Below are 18,408 nucleotides of genomic sequence, written 5' to 3' on the forward strand. Positions count from 1 at the left end.
GTAACTGAAAGCAGCAAAAGCCAAATTTCTTTTTTTTCTTTTTTTTTACACACCTATGGAAACCATTCGAGATTTATAGATGAGGTGTAAGACATGAAGCTTGCTCTTAATTTGTTTGTGTGGTCTGTACGTGGCCTGGCCCTGAACTTGGGTCATTATGATTTGAGCTATGCTTGTCATTGCAGAGGAACGAATGTTTCACACATTGCTCGATGTCAGTCAGTTCCATCAGGAGTTCATCAGCTCTAGCAAACAGTTCAGAGGTACCTACCTACATTACACTTCTTCCTCCTTACAAACACACATAGAGCCCAAGTCATTGAGCCAAAACTCTTGAAGCTACCCGAACACCAAATTAAATTAAAAAATTGCCCATAGCAACAAGCAACAGTCAAAGCTATGTGTTTGGTTGTACAGAGTAGTTTGAATTAAGCATCTGCTTATGGTCTGCGGGATTTGGAGCCATACATTTAAGCAGTGTTTAAATTTGTTGTTGGTATGTTAAGACTGCAATATTCTAATGTACGTGCCCTGAATTATATAATACTACTGAGCACCCTGTCCAATTTTCTTAATGCTGTGAGTCATTCAGCTTCTGGGCATTAGTTAAGTTGTTACATAGATGATTTCCCTCATAATTGTAGGCAGTTTTGCTGCCTTGTTTTTCTCTTTTTCTTTGGCAAACAGCATTGTTTCAGTAGTGTTAATAGAGTTGCCTGTTGCTATTCCAAGTGTAGCCAGCTGTGAAGTTGCACTTACAATTGTTATTACCATGCACTTGTTTATGATATGCACCTATTGATAACTTCACCAAAATGCAGCCACTGGGCTTGATCCTGGCCAACACTCTTTCCTACTTCTCTACATTTCCATTCATTTTAAGGGCAGTTTTTGTGTAATTTTCCTTGGACATCATTGCCTTTTCCTTCTGAAGACTCCAGTCAGTATTTTCCACTGTTGTCTCAGTTCACGTTTCTGGTTGAAAGCTGTCATTGCATCTTCTGGTCTCTGGTTTCCCTTTTGATGCTGTAGTTGAACACTGAGGTGTACAGGAATGGAGGTCAGAGGTGCAACACTTCTGATTTACCATGGAACAGCTTCTCAGAGTAATACCCACATTTAAGCACTAAAAACATTTGACCCATAACCCGCCTTGGTTGCTGCAATTGACATAATAGCTCCATTTTGATTTTTTTTTTTCCCCCTTTGGATCTGATTGGTATTGCCACGGACTTGTTGTGGAGTTAATAGCTATCACGACGATCTTTATTTTCTAAATGAAACAATGCCCCCTGGTGCTCTAGGATTTGAGAGGTCTGGTTTTATGGTCAAAACAGAAATAAAACCAAATAAAATCTTTTTCAGACAGATATTTCTTGTGCCTGAATCTGCCAGCTACCACTCATGCGCTGTCACTGTCATTCATAGGGGTTGGGGAAGAGCTCTGACAGCACTGAGCAACAAAGTCAAAAGGAGAGTAGCATGGAATAGAAGCACACTTGAAAAGAGACACACATTGGTTAGGCAGAGTAAAAGCAAATTACAGAAGAAAAAATGAAAGGGTCAAGACAAGAAACAGTCTAATCAAAGGAGCAGCCAGAGAAAAGTAAAATTAAAGCTGTCTGCTTAATGAGACATAAAACCCAGATAGTGATAGAGAAGAAGCAATAACATTAACAAATGGAAGTACTTTTTTTCTAAAAAGATTGGATTTAATAAAGATACTGTAGAAGAAAAATAAATAAATAAAGGATAGAGAGGGTGTGGAAAAAATACAGTCAGGAGCAATACATTAAAGTGGTGAATTTAAAAATAAAGAGAAAACAGAAGGTATACAGTAAGTGCTTGGATAGCACAGAAATTAGGGGAATAAATGTAGTTTGGTATTTTCTGTGAACTAACAACGTAGATAATTAATGCAGTAAACCAAAGCCTCTCTGGAGTAAAAATCTAAGCTTCTAAGCACTGAAATGAAGCAGGTTAGCCTGTCACTACCAGCTGAATTTTTAAAGATTATAAAACTGTTCTTTATGGGCAGGGTATGTGTGCAGAGCAGGAGAATGCTGTGTGTCTTGAGATCAGCAAATTCCCATCCACCATGGCTTCTGAGAACCCTATAGACCTACCACCTCAGCTTTGTAAGGCCAGTCAGTGTGGCATGGGCTGGCACATCTCACCATCTCTGCTGGACTCGGGGCTGTGTGCACACCCAGAGCTACCTGCAAAACCCAAACAGACAGAAAAATGAAAGCAAAATAAAGGCAAAGTCATCCCATTGCTTCAGCTTCAAGACTTGCAAGCAGGCTGTGGTCTTATTCCTTTTACAGTTGCAGAGATGAAATAGCTTAGCTCAAAAGCAGGGATGTCTGCAAATGGCTCTAAGGTAACTTTATGTTCCCACAGTCCTGGAGCAGCAGTGTGTCAGTCGGGTCCCTCACAGTAACACAGAACAGCCTGAAGGCTGCTCTAAATCATCCTGTCTGCCATGACCCCATTGCAGTAGCACAGAGCTGCTGGAGCATTGCAGAGCCTTGGCTGCGCTTCCCTTCCCTTGGCCATGTCCTCCAGCCCAACTAGGGGAGCTGGCAGGAGGGTGTCAGCAAGAGGAGAGCAGGGAAGGCTTGGAAGCAGCCGCAGCCACCATTCTGCTGGGAGGTGCTGCTCCTGTGGGGCTGCTGAGTGGCAAGGGCCTGGTGCAGGCGGCCGGCGTACTGCAGGCTGGTGACCCCAGTGCAGCTGGGAGAGGCTCTGGGGCTGTGCACAGGCCAGGTTCTGTGGAGGTTTCTGTTACCATGTTTTACAGATCTCCTTTTTGAGGGTTTTTGTGGAGAGTTCTGAGGGGTTCCCTTTTCCTGGGAATCCCATCGCAGTGCTGACTGTGATGTAGATCCTGCTCTGGTGCATGCTGGTGCATGCTCACATTCTGCCATTGCCACAGGCTGCTTTGTTTGTGCACCAGTGTTAATCTGGCACTATTACTTACCTGGTACTATTTAGCCTAGCCATTGCAATGTATAAATTGTACGAATGTGTCAATGTGGATTCATACCACTGAGCTGAGTTCACAAACTGTGATTTGTTTTTTAATGAATTTATTGATTTACCTGCTCTTAGAAACAAAACATTTATCCCAGATCAGGAGAAAAACATACCAAATATCAACAGTATTTTTTTTTTTTGTTTGGTAATTCTAAGTGCAGATATTTACAGTTTGGATTAGGACAGCTTGATGCTGTCCTCAGTCCCCCTGAGGTGACCCTACATCAGATGGAAACTACAGTTAAGAGCACAATGTGCTTCCCAGTTCTTCTGTAAGTCTCCTAGTCTTGTTACTTCCTTGTGAGCAAAATGTTTTTTGCTTAGGAGAAGATGCTGCTTCTTTCCAAACCAAAGCTCATGCATTCCCAAACCTTCCCTTTCTTCCACTCTGCAGCAAGCAGCCCAGCCTTGTTAGCAAGCTGCTATCAGCATGGGATGCTATCAAACTGACTGGTAACAACGGGCAGTGGAGCATGCTGTTAGAAGAGACAGTGAGGCAGTGGGAAAATTACCACCCCTTGTAGGAATTCCTTTACAGCAGCTCCCAGCGCTTTGCTTTCAGTCAGCTAGCTATCCCATGGTGTGTTGGTTTTATAAGTAGTAACCTACCCGTCTTGCATCTCTATATGGTTATGCAGATAACTTTTTTAATGTATTGATATAGTTTATCATTCCAAATATATAGAAATCTTCAGGAGGAGAAAGTATACCTCTAAGGAGGTGTATTCCCAACTGACTAACAGTCAGTGTAGGTGCAGGCAGAGGATTTTTTTCCAGTGTGAGGGCACAGACATTTAATCAGTTGCTGCCACTAATTGCTGAGGGAAAAGGTTACGATCTTCTGACTAGCAAGTCGTAAAATAATAGTAGAAGTTGCAGTGCAGCGTGCAAGTTAGGGAACACGGATGCTGTGATTTGTAATAAAATGGGAACTCTGTTGATATCGTGCCTTATAAAGTCTTGTCTTTTTTTGATAATTTAGAATACAAGTTTTTAAAGGAAAAACCAAGAATATATCTATAGCACTGGCTGACATAGTCAGCTCTTCAGGGTGTAAATTCACATAACTCAGTGGGTGCCAAGAGAGCTGTGTGAGCCTGCAGCACTTTTAGCTCTGTCCTGAGGACAGCCAGCATCATCTGCAGGAATCCCTTGCACAGAGGCAGTCGAGCTCCTTGGAAAGGGCTCTGTGCTCCCCTGCCAGCAGCTTCAACTGCAAGTTGTTCAGCACAGGCACTGGTACTGAGGATCTGGTGCTGTCAGATGAGACATGTAACCTCTGTCTGTTGCCTTCAGTCATAACTGAGGGGAAAACTGTTTAATGTTATCTTCAAGTCTGAAAACTGTTAACATCCCAAAATACTGAATATCTTCTTATTCTGTCGTTTGCCTGTTGGTGTCTTCGCAGCCTTTTCAGGTAACACAGATTACATCAATTAATGTAGGCATGTGGGAGGTTGTTAAAGTACCTTCTTGCATCCATCCAAACATGAAGACATTCCCACTGTAGTGAGCATTTCATCATTTCATTCAGTATTGTCATAAAGCACCAATCAGTTCACCAGACTGAGCAGTCACTGAAGCTAGTTCTGCTTAACAGAGCAGAGGAACATTTATGGTAGCTTGGGGGAGGCAGTGAAAACTGCTTATTCTCTGTGTTCCCAGCTGACACATGGGTCAGTGCTGGACAGTACTTCCAGAATATATCCGCTTGCACAGGAGAGCCCCCTTACCAGGTATCTTTGATTTAACAGCAGGATAGAGATGGAGTCGTGTCTTTGCATGCAAAAATTCCAGATTATTTAATAGCTTATTTTCTTTTTCCTTGAGGATTGATGAGTTAGCCTGTCATTCATCTATTTGAGATAGTTTATGATCTTTTCTACTCACATATTTTAGGAAGGCATGTTATTTATCATTGTTGCTTTATGTTTCCTATTACTGAAAATTAATTTTTCACACAGTATCTTCATTTAATTAGATAATACAATCACACGTGCATTTTGCATTAATAGGAAGAATCTGTTTTAATTTAGCCATTACATATTTTGCTGTCTTGGGTTTCTCAGTTCAAATTCCCAAGTTTTTTGTTTTAGCATAACAATAGTCATATTCATTGCTTCTTACATTATAACAACAGCACTCAGATGTCAGTTCATAGATTGACATAATCAGCTTTGTCTCTTAATTAGAAAAGAGAATAAAGCTGTTTAGGGGTGTCTATGAATGACAGATGTACCATTAACAGAAGGCTACGTTGGATGAGAATGGCGCAAATGCTTGGAATTGAAATGTTAAAATTGTTACTGATAACCTTTCATTTCCAATTTTCATTTTCTTAGGATTCTTTTCTAATTGAAAAATAATAAAGTCAAAGGTACAAGATACAGCATAGAAATGGAACAGTTGTTTGTAAAGCGGGACTCCAGTTCCTTCTGTAAAGACTCAAATTTATAACAAAAGTATCTTTAAGACTTTTCCTGTAGCTAAGGAAACCAGTTACTCAGGATTTGACCATGCCTTTGGATGCACTCCTCATCATCTGTATGACAGCACCATTTTTTTATGAGCAACAGGACACAGTGACAGTTTTAATAGGAGATTCATAGCACAACCTGTTCCTGACTTTGCAGCGCAGCACATGGCACGAGGCAGTTATTCTGAAGAGTGAAAAACTGACTTCAGTAAGTCCACATTTTGAACGTTTCTCCATCAGTTTACAGTGATATCTACCCTTTGGTGAATGTTGTCCTCATCAGACGTAACAGCGTTCAGCTGAAGTAAATAAAAATTGTTGAACTTTAGTGAATTTCAAGTACTGGGACAATGAAAAGGACCATATGGGAGAGATTCCTTGAATGTACTCTAAAAAGTTGCTCACACTCATGGCTTTCTGTACTTGATGAGTGGCCCCACAACCACTCATGGGGGTGGTTCAGCAAGGAGGATAAATGGATGAGCAACCTGACTGGACTCACACCTTTGCATCCGTTTCCATGTAAGGATGGATGAAGTGTCTTGAATTTTTCTTTTTCTTTGCCTGCATCCATTTGCTTTGCACTAGAATATGTAACACTTCTCTCCCCAGTAGAAATGTTCTAAACTTGTAAGATTTATGAAGCTTTGCTACTTCAAAGAACTTTGTGTTCTGGGTATAGGCTGCCACATTAACTGTTTGGCATTCAGCAATTTAATGATGTGGGGCTTCAAAACAGGTGTAATAGTGCTCACCTGAAATAGCTGCTTATAAAATATTGAATTTTTCTTAAATTAAACTCCTAATTTTCAAATTCAGGCTTTTTCTTGATGGGAAGAGTAAATTGCTGTTACCTACTGTATACACCAGGCAGTTTAGAGGCAGGGAGGTGTATTAATCAGAAGCTGACTGAAGTCACAGAATTTGAATTAGAAAATAGGTTTCAGTTGGAAATTTTACACTGTTGAAAGGCAGTGGTGGTGACATTTTAAATCATTTCCATGTTAAGTGATCCAAGAAAAACAGGGGATAGGAAGTCACAGTCTGCAAAAGTGCCTTATGGATGTGGTGTTTGGATTCTGCCTGTTGAAGTATATGTATGATTGAACATGGCCATGCAAAACTAGACCTATCAAATTTCAAATCTAAATCTGAATGAAATTTAGATCTATCCTATACTTTTTGAACCAGAGAATAAAATGATGGAATTGGATGGTACTTGTTTTTTTTTTTTTTTTTTTTTTTTTTTTTTTTTTTTTTTTTTTTGTTTGTTTGTTTGTTTTTTTCCAGTTAATCTAGAACAGTGAAGTCTTAGATCTCAAGTACTTTGTCCACTTCTGGGCTCCTCACTGCAAGAAAGACATTGAAACCCTGGAGCATGTTCAAAGAAGGGCAACAAAGCTGGTGAAGGACTGGAGCACAGGCCTTATGAGGAGAGGCTGAGGGAGCTGGGATTGTTCAGCCTGAAGAAGAGGAGGCTCAGGGGAGACCTTATTGATCTCTGTAACTACGTGAAGGGAGGCTGTAGTGAGCTGGGGGTTGGCCTCTTCTCTCGTGTAACTGGTGACAGGACTAGATGGAACGGCTTCAAGCTGTGACAGGGGAGGTTCAGGCTGGATGTTAGGAAATACTACTTCTCTGAAAGAGTGGCCAGGCAGTGGAATGGGCTGCCCAGTGAGGTGGTGGAATCACCAGCCCTGGGGGTGTTCAAGGAATGTTTGGATGCTGTGTTGAGGGATGTGGTTCAGTGCGAACTGTTGGTGATGGGTGGATGGTTGGACTGGATGATCTTGTAGGTCTTTCCCAACCTTGGTGATTCTGTGATTCTGTGATTATTTCATGCAGTAAAGCAATTATATATATATGTGTGTATATATATATATATGTATATATGTGTGTGTGTGTGTATGTATATATATATATACACACACACATATATAATATAATAATATATATTATATATATATATTTCCATTTTAATGCCTCTGCTAAGTTCCCAATTTGACATTTCCTCAATATAATTTAAAAAACTTGAGAATTGTATTTCCTACTCCCTCTTTCACAGCAGAGGGATTTAAAACATGTTCAGACCTGCAGTGTTCCTGTTATTGTTCCATCGTACAGTCTCCAATTAATATTTTAGCTTTCCATGAAGGCAGAATGAAAATGTGTTCCCAATTTACCTAAGATTGAAATTAGCTGGGTTACCTAAAACTGACATGGATACTGTATTCTAGCAAGTACAAAGCCAAGAACTTCTTTGAGATTTAGCCCTTGTGCCCTTGAACACAATGGAGTTTAGATAAATGTTTTAAAAGGGCACATGCAGACCAATTAAAGGAATATATGTCCCAAGCATCAAACCATTGTTTTCAGGCAATACACCGAAGCTCTTCAATTAATACATATTAAGTCTGTTACAGGCTCAGCAGAGTTTTAGGCTCAGGAGAGGGAAAAGCAAATGAGGGCACCCCATGGGGAGGCCAGGAGGGCTGTTTGTGAGCTGCCCAACCTGTTGTCTGGCTTGCAGGGTGTCTGCAGGCAGCCCTGCAGAACCCCACCAGGAACAGAGGGGACCACCGCCCCTTCACTGGTCCTGCTGAAACTGGGGAGCCCCCATTCTGGTGTTTGCTAAATAAAACCAAGGAGCAGCTGTTTGGTGGGAAATAAATTTAAGGGTCTTTTGTGTTGTTTGTTGTTGTTTTTAATAATTAAAAATAAAAATGTCTTAGGGTGTTTTAGAACCTTCCTCACAATGAGAGTTCTGATTTCAGGCTGATAGTACTCCTAACTATTGAGTAAAAGGCTGCACTTTATATCCAGTCAGACCAAATGAAAGGCTGGGTGATGTCACTTTATTAGAGAGTGTGCAGCTCAAGTAATAGAAGGGTGCTTCTCATAGATACAGCCATGTGAAAGGGATCAGTGCCCAGCCCAATGAACATCCTTTGCAAATAATCAGGTTTGTTGCCCCCTAATTTGTGAAAGCTTGTTAAGTCATGGATGGGATTTATCAGACTATGAGAAAGTCTCTCTTGGAAAGGACCAAACAGGTCTTGTATGCTGGGGCAGGACTAGAGTGGAATTTGGGGAAGGAAAAGTTGGAGGGAAAGGATTCAAGGGAAATGGAGAACAAAATAGGCAATTTTTGGAAGAAGAGAGATTTGAGGAAAGAACACAGAAGCACATCTATGGATAGGGAAGGAGATGTTACAACTGGTGAGGAGCAGAAGTGGAGTGCAGATTGCAACTGGCTTTCTTCTTGAATAAATTTCCTGTATTCTGTTCTGAGAGAAATAAAAGCTGAGGTTGGAGAGTACATGGAGTGAGGCAAAGATGACAGAAGAAAGATAGCTGGGATTTCAAATGCAGCATCAATTTGGGTGGAGAAACAGATGTTAATCTAGGCTGGTAGCATAGGGAGGTAAAGCAGAAGAGAAGGAATTTGTAGCAGAGAGTTAAATTTCAAGGCTGTTTATTCTGAAGTGCAATAGATCTGAGAAACTAGAAAGGAAAGAGGAAAAAACAAGGATCTGGTATGTAAGCATGTGTAATCCTTTAACAGTGAAGAAAACATGACCTTCTGATACTATGTTCATCTGAAAAGCATTAAGGTTTTTGAACCATTCAGTACTGCATTCAGTTGCTGTTTTCCTGCAATGTATGCATTAGTGACAGGATTTGTCTCCTTCTCTCAGTGCATCATCTCAACTGTGTTTGCAAATAGGTGGACTAAGTAGGGTATCTGGGACATTTTTGTATTTATTCAGCTCTTCAAACTATACTTCGGAGTCTTTCAATACACCTTTGAGCAAAATGTGTATGTTCTGTTGATTCTATACTGCAATTTGCAGAATGTCAGACATCCAAAACTGCCAGAGAGAGGAGAGCAATTACTTCTAGGTCTCCTTGTGCTATGAGGCACACAGCCGGGGACTGCATGGCCATAACTGTGGAAGTCATGGAATTGTTAGTAAAAAAATTCCCAGCTGTTTTCCATCTTCTTTAAACATTAAATGCTTTTTTTTTCCTATTTCTTTTTTTTTTCCCCAATTCATATATAGCTATGCATATGCAGATTTCAAGGCAGAGAAAGTGGCCCTGTATTCCTACTTAAATACCCCGATAAATAAGAAGTGGGCTGCTGGTATTTGCAAGTTATGTGCATGGTAGGCAGAGCAAGTGGGAAAAGAGCATTCTGCAGGGTTCCTTTGGTGGCCTGCGGTGGGACATACCACACTTAGCTCACAAGGACAGACATACTCACAGTACGACCATGACTGTAACATCGGAAGCTTGATATAATAACATTAAATGTTTCTCTTACTGTTTGAAAAAAAAAAATGTTATCAATACTCAATGGTTCCTACTGTGAAAATACTCTCTGGGTGCATAAATTTGCATGTAAGCATAGAAATAAGTTTGTTAATATGCACATAGTTTGTGTACATAAACAGACACAACACACACACTCATGTTCTTAGTGAATCATGATTGCTTGTTGAAAATGGCTGATATTCCCTGCAAGGGGAATGGACAAAGGAAATGTTTCATTGACACTGGTCCATCTCCCAAGTGAGGATCAGTTTTGCAAAGTAGAGTGCAGGAATGCACTGCAGAAGGGCTGTTCCTGTATCAGGCAAAGAAAAGAGGCAACAGGTGAATGTAGGCAGATAGGAGGCCACAGTGGAAAAACTGGACAAGACTTATAACTGCTGTATGGATTCTGTGTGAGTTATGGATGTGGTCTGCAGTAGCTATGATGATGTTCAGGATTCAATAAGAGATTTAATTGAAGATGAGATGGAAGGGAAGCCAGGTAGACTGTAGTAGGACCAGGGGTGTATTGGAGGCTCTCCAGACCTGAAATAGCAGCTTGGTTTGAGAAGCAAAGTAGCAGCAGCAGGACAAAGGACCAAATGGTGTGGACAAGTCCACTGAGGAACCTGGGAAAGGATGGGCAATGAGGGTGGAAGGATGCAGAGGGATCATGGGGAGGAGGAAAGAGACAGCAAATTAGTGAGCCAGAAAAACTGACCTGGAAAAAAATGTGTAGGATGGAGGGTGGGAATTGAGTGAAAAACCAAGCATGGGAGCAGACATGGAAGAGTTTGGGATTTGTAGGGGATTCATCTGCTGCTGCCTAGGAGAGCTGCCCTAACCTATGCATGTTGCTAATAAAGACCAGTACTTCCATAAAATCTTCCACAGCTTTTCTGTCTACTGGTAATAGACTGCTTCAAGATGTCCAGCTTAACTAAGATGCCAGACTTCTGGACAGCTCACTTACATGAAATGAAGCCTATATTTTCAACACCTGCATTGTTTAAATGAACATCCTATGTTACGTAGTGTTCATAATGTTTCAGGTGAAATAATAGTTGATTTTAGCAGTTTTTTTTTCTTCTGAAACTCTATGCTTTATACTCAAGGAAAATACAGTTGATGCGCACAGAAGATGCAGTATCGTTGTGTAATATTCTCCTCCCTTCCCTTGTTAACATGGTTTTTTAAACATGATAAAGTCCCACCACTGTTTCTGAAATTGCCTGAATTTATTTGTTTTCTCTTTATTACATAAGGAATGGTTTCTGCATGTTTGAATATATTTCTGTGTGGAGTGCTGACATTCTTATCCACACTTCACTTGTCATTTCTAGGCCAGACGGTTAATATGATTTCCTACTTTGAGCTACTTACTGTGTACAGTTTTAACATGTGTTGCAGTAAGGCAATATATTAAAGTGCAGAAATGGATTATGGAAGAGATAGATATCAGATGAGAGTTGTTGGGTTCTCTTGGGTGAAGTCAATCAATGTGCGGTGTAAATATGTTCCTGATAGTGCTAAAAGGAAGTATTGGTAAATTCATATTCTGATCCAGTCCCTCTTACAGGAATGCAGGGGAAAAAAAAGCATTTGTGTTTGTGGATAATATTAAGAGGAGGGGCTGCAAGCCTGCAAAGGATTAGTGTTCCAAATGGCAAACTGAAAAAATAGAGGACTAATCAGCAGCATCTGGATAGGACCAGGATCTTTTCTCTGGGAAAGGGCTGAAGGCTGTAATGATTCCTAACCTGGGTTTTTCTCAACACCATGGAGATATTGCATGGAATGCTGAGGTTTTGTTGGGACGCAGATGCCCATGAGGTAATTGCTGTGCAGTGCTCAGTGCGGGCATGGCTCTTCCAAAGGGGTGGGAGCTGACCTCAGAAATCAAACGAGGAGGAATGTGAGAGCATAGTGGTGCAGAAAACAGTTGTGAGGAAATACTGTAAGAAACTGGAGTTGCTTAACCTAAAGAAAACTAAAGGAGAACACGATAAATACCTTTGAATATATAAAGTGCTCCTGCAGAAGTGAAGGGGGTTATTTTTCTCTTATTCTCTGTAAGCAAAATGTGAAATAGAGGGCTTGAAGTGCAGCATGAAGGTAAAGAGCAGACATGAGGGGAAATTTTCTGATGATAAGGGCAGATTGCTTGGGAAGATGGGAAATTCTATTACTGAGTATCTATAAGACCAGCGTAGGTGAATATAAGGAAGGATGCTGGCATACAGTAGCCTATCATCTGGAATACAAGGCATGGAATAGGTATCTGCTCTGGATCCCTTCCTAGCTTGACCTATTTTAATTTGGATAAAGCTGAATTAAGATAGGAAAAGACTTGGATGGGACAAGTAATTTCAAATATTAGACATAATAAAATAACCATGGGCTTTACCAGGGAATGTTCTGAGCTCTGCTGCTCTTAGTGACTTCACCCAAAGCAAAGACAATGAAGAATTTTAGAGGCAAGGCCATAAGCACCGAATCAGTATTAAGTTCTATTACTGCTGGACTACTTTTGTGTAAACTGAGTGTTATTCAATGCTCCAATTCTGGCTTTTATGGAACTTCACATTATATTTTGTGTAGAACCCTTCTGGGAATTTTCAGCCTCTGATAAGCCTGAGCCAGAAGGGCTTCTCCAGTAGGTTTCTGTTTTCAAACTGTTCCTCAAAATGATTATTTCCCACCTTTGGTGTTTTTAGACAATGCTCCAACCAGTCACTACAAGTAGTGGTTGAGTTTGAGGATGTATTCTTCAACGCAGAACTTTGAAGAGGTGATATGTCCAATGTGAACCTAGAGCTGCTAAGATAATGTAGCCTAAAAAAAAAAAAAAACCCAAGCAAAATAAAACACCTCCTAGGTAACAGTATTTCAGAGCTGCTGAATATGTTGCTGAGTACAGGTATTTGGGGGATTTTGGGGGATAATCCAAATGAGAAGAGGGAAAAAAAATAAGAGGTTCCAGTGAAGGACTGCTAGCAATAGAAGTTAGAGCGCAAACAAAAACCTTGTATGCCTTTAGAGAACAGGTGTATTTTAGGTTAAAAAAAAAACAAAACAACAGAACATTTTGCCTCCCCCCAAAAAAATCTGTCAGTAAAAAGATGGCATTTTTCTGTGTGGGGAAAAAAAAAAAAAAAAAAAAAAAAAAAAAAAACAGAAAAACCCAAAAGAAATATTCACGGGTTGGTTTTCATCAACATGCTCTTTTTGGGAAAGCAGACAAAATCTCTCTTTGATATGGTCACAGGTGTATTTCCCAGGTGTGGCCATTGTTTTTTGACATCTTCTAAGCTGAAATCATGTGAATAGCATTGCAAAATCACCCTGTGTTCTCCATTCATTGCCATGCTGTCACAGCACATCAAGCAGGCATTGCACTGGACGGCACTGAGCACTACAGTCGTGGAGAGGGCTCTGTCCTGGGTTAGCCATAACAGAGGACAGCAAGGGATTCATCTCCTCTTGTGCTCTTTTCCTCTTCGTTAGGAGTGATCTTCATCCTCCCAGAAGAGAGGAGGATCTGTGCTTTACCTAGACAGAGGTATGGGCAGTGGGCAGTGTGCTTTTCATTTCCACGCTTGAGGAGTCAGCTTCTTCAGTGAGTCCATCCGTGTCTGTATCGTCCTGCCAGTCTACAGACCAGCGTTTCCATTTGCTTACACAGATCTCCAGATATTGATCAGATGGGAGCAACAGCTGGTCCTTACCTCTGTAGGAAGTGCTCAAGCAGGAATTCAAAGGTGAAAGACTATAAAACCGAAGCTCTTGTCCATCTAATTTTGCAAGAAATACTTTTTAATACCGCATATATTCAGCCTAGAAAACTTAAGAGTTCCAGGATATCACTGAGGCAAATAATTTGATGACATATTTAAGACATATGTAATTTTATATGTAAAAACAAAAATAATTTTGTTTTTATCAAATGTTCGAAAGAAAATGTGTGGGTTTTTTTGTCCACATAGGTGCAGAACACCTAATGCTGTGAAGAGGTCTGGGAGAAACTAACTGCTGAATGTAAAAAAAAAAAAAGAAAGAAAGAAAGATAGACTTGCTGGCCTTCTCCTGTCCTAAGTTTCCTGTGTCTCTGTTTTATAATACAACAAGACACTCCAGACACCACATTTCTGGGGATTACCTTTGTTGGGGTTGAAGCCTTTGGCCTCATTCTTTTCCTCACAGTTAGAGTGCTCATAAGCCCCTGGAAAGACACTGTCTGTCATGTCTTGTTGCTTAAATATTGTGATCGAGCCTGTGAATAATCTCAGACTGCTCTGACATGTTCATAATAGCTTTTGTTCTACTCCCGCACCCATACATTTCCATTCCTCGAGGTTCCTCAGCATGGGCTGTTCCAATATTGATGCAGAAGGTGGCAGTTGGACTAAAAGTGCTATGGGGAAATCAGACCAACACCTTTAATTTTGGTGGATGGCAATGATTTAGAAAGCAAAAATGGCTCCTCTGTGGCAAATGATATTGTCCAGTCTTTTCTGGGCCCTTTTTCTCCCCAGCTTGAGGATTCTTTCACCTGCTGGTGAAAGTTGTGGTAAAGCAGTCATACCCCCACCGAGTGACATTGCCATGCATGGCTTTTTCAGTTGTTCTTTGTGCAGCAATGGCTGCGCTTACACCAGATGCCAATCATACACCACTAGTGGATTTGCAAGATTATAGGACAGGAAAAAAGATGAAGGTTAAGCACAGGGCACAATAGAGATTACTTATGGTAATGAATTGTATAATTTTTCTAGACAGATCTGGATTAATGTTTATCCCAGGCAAGAGATTACTGTATGTCTGATTCTAGTTGTAAACAGACATTATTAAACAGAAGGTTTATGTTCATGAAATGCGACTATGGGTGTTAAAGCACTTATGATTTATTATGTGCAAAGAGAAAAATTAACCTGTTCATCTGCTGTAGTACTAAATGCTCTGTGGATTATTATTTTTTTTAATTTTTTTTATTTTTTGCATAATTTGGAAGGCATCTGCTCCTTTGGAATACAAATAATGAGTGGAAGATTCTTCTCTCATTTACACCGATCCAATGCCCTGCACTGCACATGAGCTAGAATGATGTAATGAGCAAAAGAATAGTCCTGCATACTTCTATAAGCAATAGTGTTTCTACTAGAGATCAGTGTTGGCAAAGTCTGTTTTCTTGTGAATCTTTTTTTTTTTTTTTTCCAGAAGAATTATAAAAAATGGTATTTGTTAACAGTCGGAGAGCTTCAGAAATAATGACCTTATTTGGATTTCCCACTTTTGCTAATAGAAAATAATATTTAGAGAACTCTGGGATAAAAAAATAAATATTTCCATCTATTTTTCACATAATTAATATTGCAGCCCATTTTTCTTCTTTTTTATTTTATCAATGCAGCATAGACATAACATTCACATTGTTTCTGCTGCTTCTGCTTCTTAACTAAATGATCATACCTGAATTAGTGACTTAATTTTTTTAAGTGAGCTCAAATATATCTCTTATGGAAACTGTAAGCAAACTCCAAAACTTCACTTCTTTGATTGAATAGAATTACAACTTCATTATTTACTGACAAGGAAATACCTTTTCAAACAAAGGCAGATAAATTGCATATATCAATCTGTGCAGTGTATGTGTGCACCATATTTGTAGCCGGATGATTTTTTGCAGAATGCCATTTGAAGTACACCATTTACCAGTGGTGGGTGATACAGCTGTGCTGGTTTCCTTCCAGTTGTTAAGTGATCTGCCTACTTCTAGATTATGCAGTTTTGTGTTGCTGGTGCTTTATTCGTACGATTCAGACATATGTAAGAAATCTGACCATTAAGTTTTACTGAATTCAAAGGGACTTCTCATGAAGGAATAAGTATTCTGCATGTATGTGAAAGCAAGCCAAGATGCAGAAGAAAAAACAAACAAACAAACAAAAAACTAAATGGAACATGGAGTAAATATTGTGAGATACAAAGAGTGTTAGGTGAATTAAGATTTAAGTGGTTAAAATAGATGTGAGTGCCACTGTGCACGGGACTGTCAGGTAGGAAGTTCTCAATGCTTGAATTTAAAAAGCTGCAATCTTAAATTGCCATCAAAGCACTTCATGTTCTTTTTGTTTTTTTGTTTTGTTCTGGATTGGTTTGGTTTGGTTAACTTAGATATGTGTTACGTTTGATGCAAAAAAAAAGTGGTAGCTTCTTTTAGCATTTTTTAACATTTATTCGTCTAAGTACCACATTTTATAAAGGCTGTAAAGCATGAGCCCTAGGTTAAAGTTTGTGAACAAATTTAATTGGAATGGAAAAATTTGTGTGGGCTTTGTTGGTGGTTCAGACCAATCGCTGGGAAAACAGTGCAGCACCCCAAAGCTGCTACAGAGTTTTGAGCACGGGTTTCAGGCAGCTCAGGTAAAGTGAGCAGCACTGCCTGAATGTGTGTGCAGTGAAGCATGTTTGGGGGAGCAGGAAAACCTGTACCGTGTTATGTGTTGGCAGACTATAAGTCATTAAGACGACCTCACTCACCCAAAGAGCAGCAAAGATGGAAATGAAGACACATTTCTGTGAGCAGCCTGTTATGGGTTGTGAGTTGAAGTGGTGCTGCATTTCCCTTCGAAGCACACGGAGCTCAGCCGTGGTGTTTAACGGCGCTGAGCTCATCGCTGCTGAGCTGAACACGGCTGAGGCGAACGATGACCCTCACGTCTTGGCAATAGCAAAATGTCTCCCTGATGTGATCCCACGGACTTGGAGCATTAAGTTAATTTCCCCCTGGATCTCTGAGCTGCATCCTCTTTACCCGGCAGAAAGCTGGTGAAGAATACAGCTTCTGACCGACTGACAGAACGTGGAGTGGGAAATGAGATGCGTTAAATTAGAATATGACAAAAAGCCTATATAAATATCTGTCACAGGGCTACGAACGGGGTGTCACCGGGAAAGGAAAGCAGACCACTGGTGGGACTGCATAGTCGGGGGGAAAAATTGGTAAATCATCCAGATTTGTTACAGGCTTTGAGGGGATAATTAAGGATATCGAGTGGGCTGTTGCACTTCTCAGTGCTGGTGATCCCTCTCATGTAATCTCAGATTAGTTCTTGTCTTGTCTTGTCTACACCGAGCATAGCATTAAGCAGTACAAAGTTTGCTGCCCCACTGTAGAAACTCATGCATAACATGTTGGTTTATGCAAGGCATGAAAAAGAAAGGGTGCACCTTTCCCACAATAAAGAAACCACTGCAAAACAAACAACAAAACCCCAACCCACAGAGTTCCAAGAAACAACAACAACAACAACAAAAAGGCAGTGCAAATGTGTGGAATGTAAATTTTTCTGGTTGCTACAAGAATTACATGTTTGCAAAATGATTTCCTGGAAAACCAACATCTGTAATTAGTGGCCGGTGAAACAGAAGTAGCTCAAGGCGTGCAGTGTGGTTTGGCTACAGCTGTTCATCTTTAACTGAATTTGTAACAACTTTTTGCAGTGGGAGTGCAAATCACAGGCTTGTAATTTGCTCCTTGGAAAGTTTTAATTAGAAAAATAGAAAATGTAAGTTCAACATTATCACATTTACATTTTATTTCTGTGCGAGCAGTTCACGGGAGAATGTGACTATGATAGGGTTAATCCAGCTACAGAAAAATCCATGCTGTGTATGATAGTAGTAAAGCTTGTGATCCCTTGATCTTTGATTAGATCTGAGCTAGTAAATATCTTGTGTTTAATCAGAATGAGTTGTTCTGCATGTAGTATAAGTCACCTTCACAGATGGGATGTAGAAACAGAGTTGTTCGTGAATATTTGTTTAAATCCTTTCCAGAGCAAGCATGCTTTATGTTTCTTTGTTGTAAATCAGATTGAAGCAAGTAAAGACCAGCACAGAGGAAAGACGTCTACTTGCAGTTAGGAATAGGACAGTGTGAACCTCTTTTCCTTTGCAGAGAAAAATATAACTTAATAGAATCTTGAAAGGTATTTTATGCTGTTCTGCAAATATAACCAATGCAGTGTGGCTGCTCATTCAGGCTGGGTTACATATACAGTTATCTAGAATTTCATCTTAAAATGTCCATGCAGGTTTCTAGCTTAGCAGACTATAAATATACAGAGACCGAGATTTATTACGGTGAATGTTCAGCACCTATTATTATTCTATATGTTAAAGATACTTAGTTAGAATGGTAGCTGTTTTGTATGCTGGTAAACAGGAATTCTTAAAACCTTATCTGTAAGGCTATTTGTTTTGTGTGGTACATCAGCGTCCTATTTACCTAAATCTGTCATAAATGCCTTCTGAAACGCATCTCTTTGACATGCAAAATATTGAAAATGAGAGGACTTCTCTCTCTGAGATTTTCATCACTATGTAATTTTTCCATGTTCATAACTTTTTGGTAATAACTGGATGACCTGTAGTTAGACGTGTCTCAATTTCTCCTTCTTATTTTTCATAATCACTGCACAGAGCCCTCTATGCTCTGAGGTGTGATTATGCTTAACCTGCTGTCGTATCTAAAGAACTTTCTGTACAGCGTATTATACATTGCATAGATATTA

At 40.0% G+C, this 18,408-nt stretch overlaps 1 protein-coding gene across 1 annotated transcript in view; it reads left to right on the forward strand.

The window, feature by feature from the left end:
- Positions 1 to 18,408, forward strand: part of CYP7B1 (cytochrome P450 family 7 subfamily B member 1) — a 124,748-nt gene that overhangs the window by 83,334 nt on the left and 23,006 nt on the right. The gene's annotated exons all lie outside the window — the stretch shown is intronic.

This window comes from Excalfactoria chinensis, chromosome 2 (genome assembly GCF_039878825.1).
Source record: "Excalfactoria chinensis isolate bCotChi1 chromosome 2, bCotChi1.hap2, whole genome shotgun sequence".
Taxonomy (NCBI): Eukaryota; Metazoa; Chordata; class Aves; order Galliformes; family Phasianidae; genus Excalfactoria; species Excalfactoria chinensis.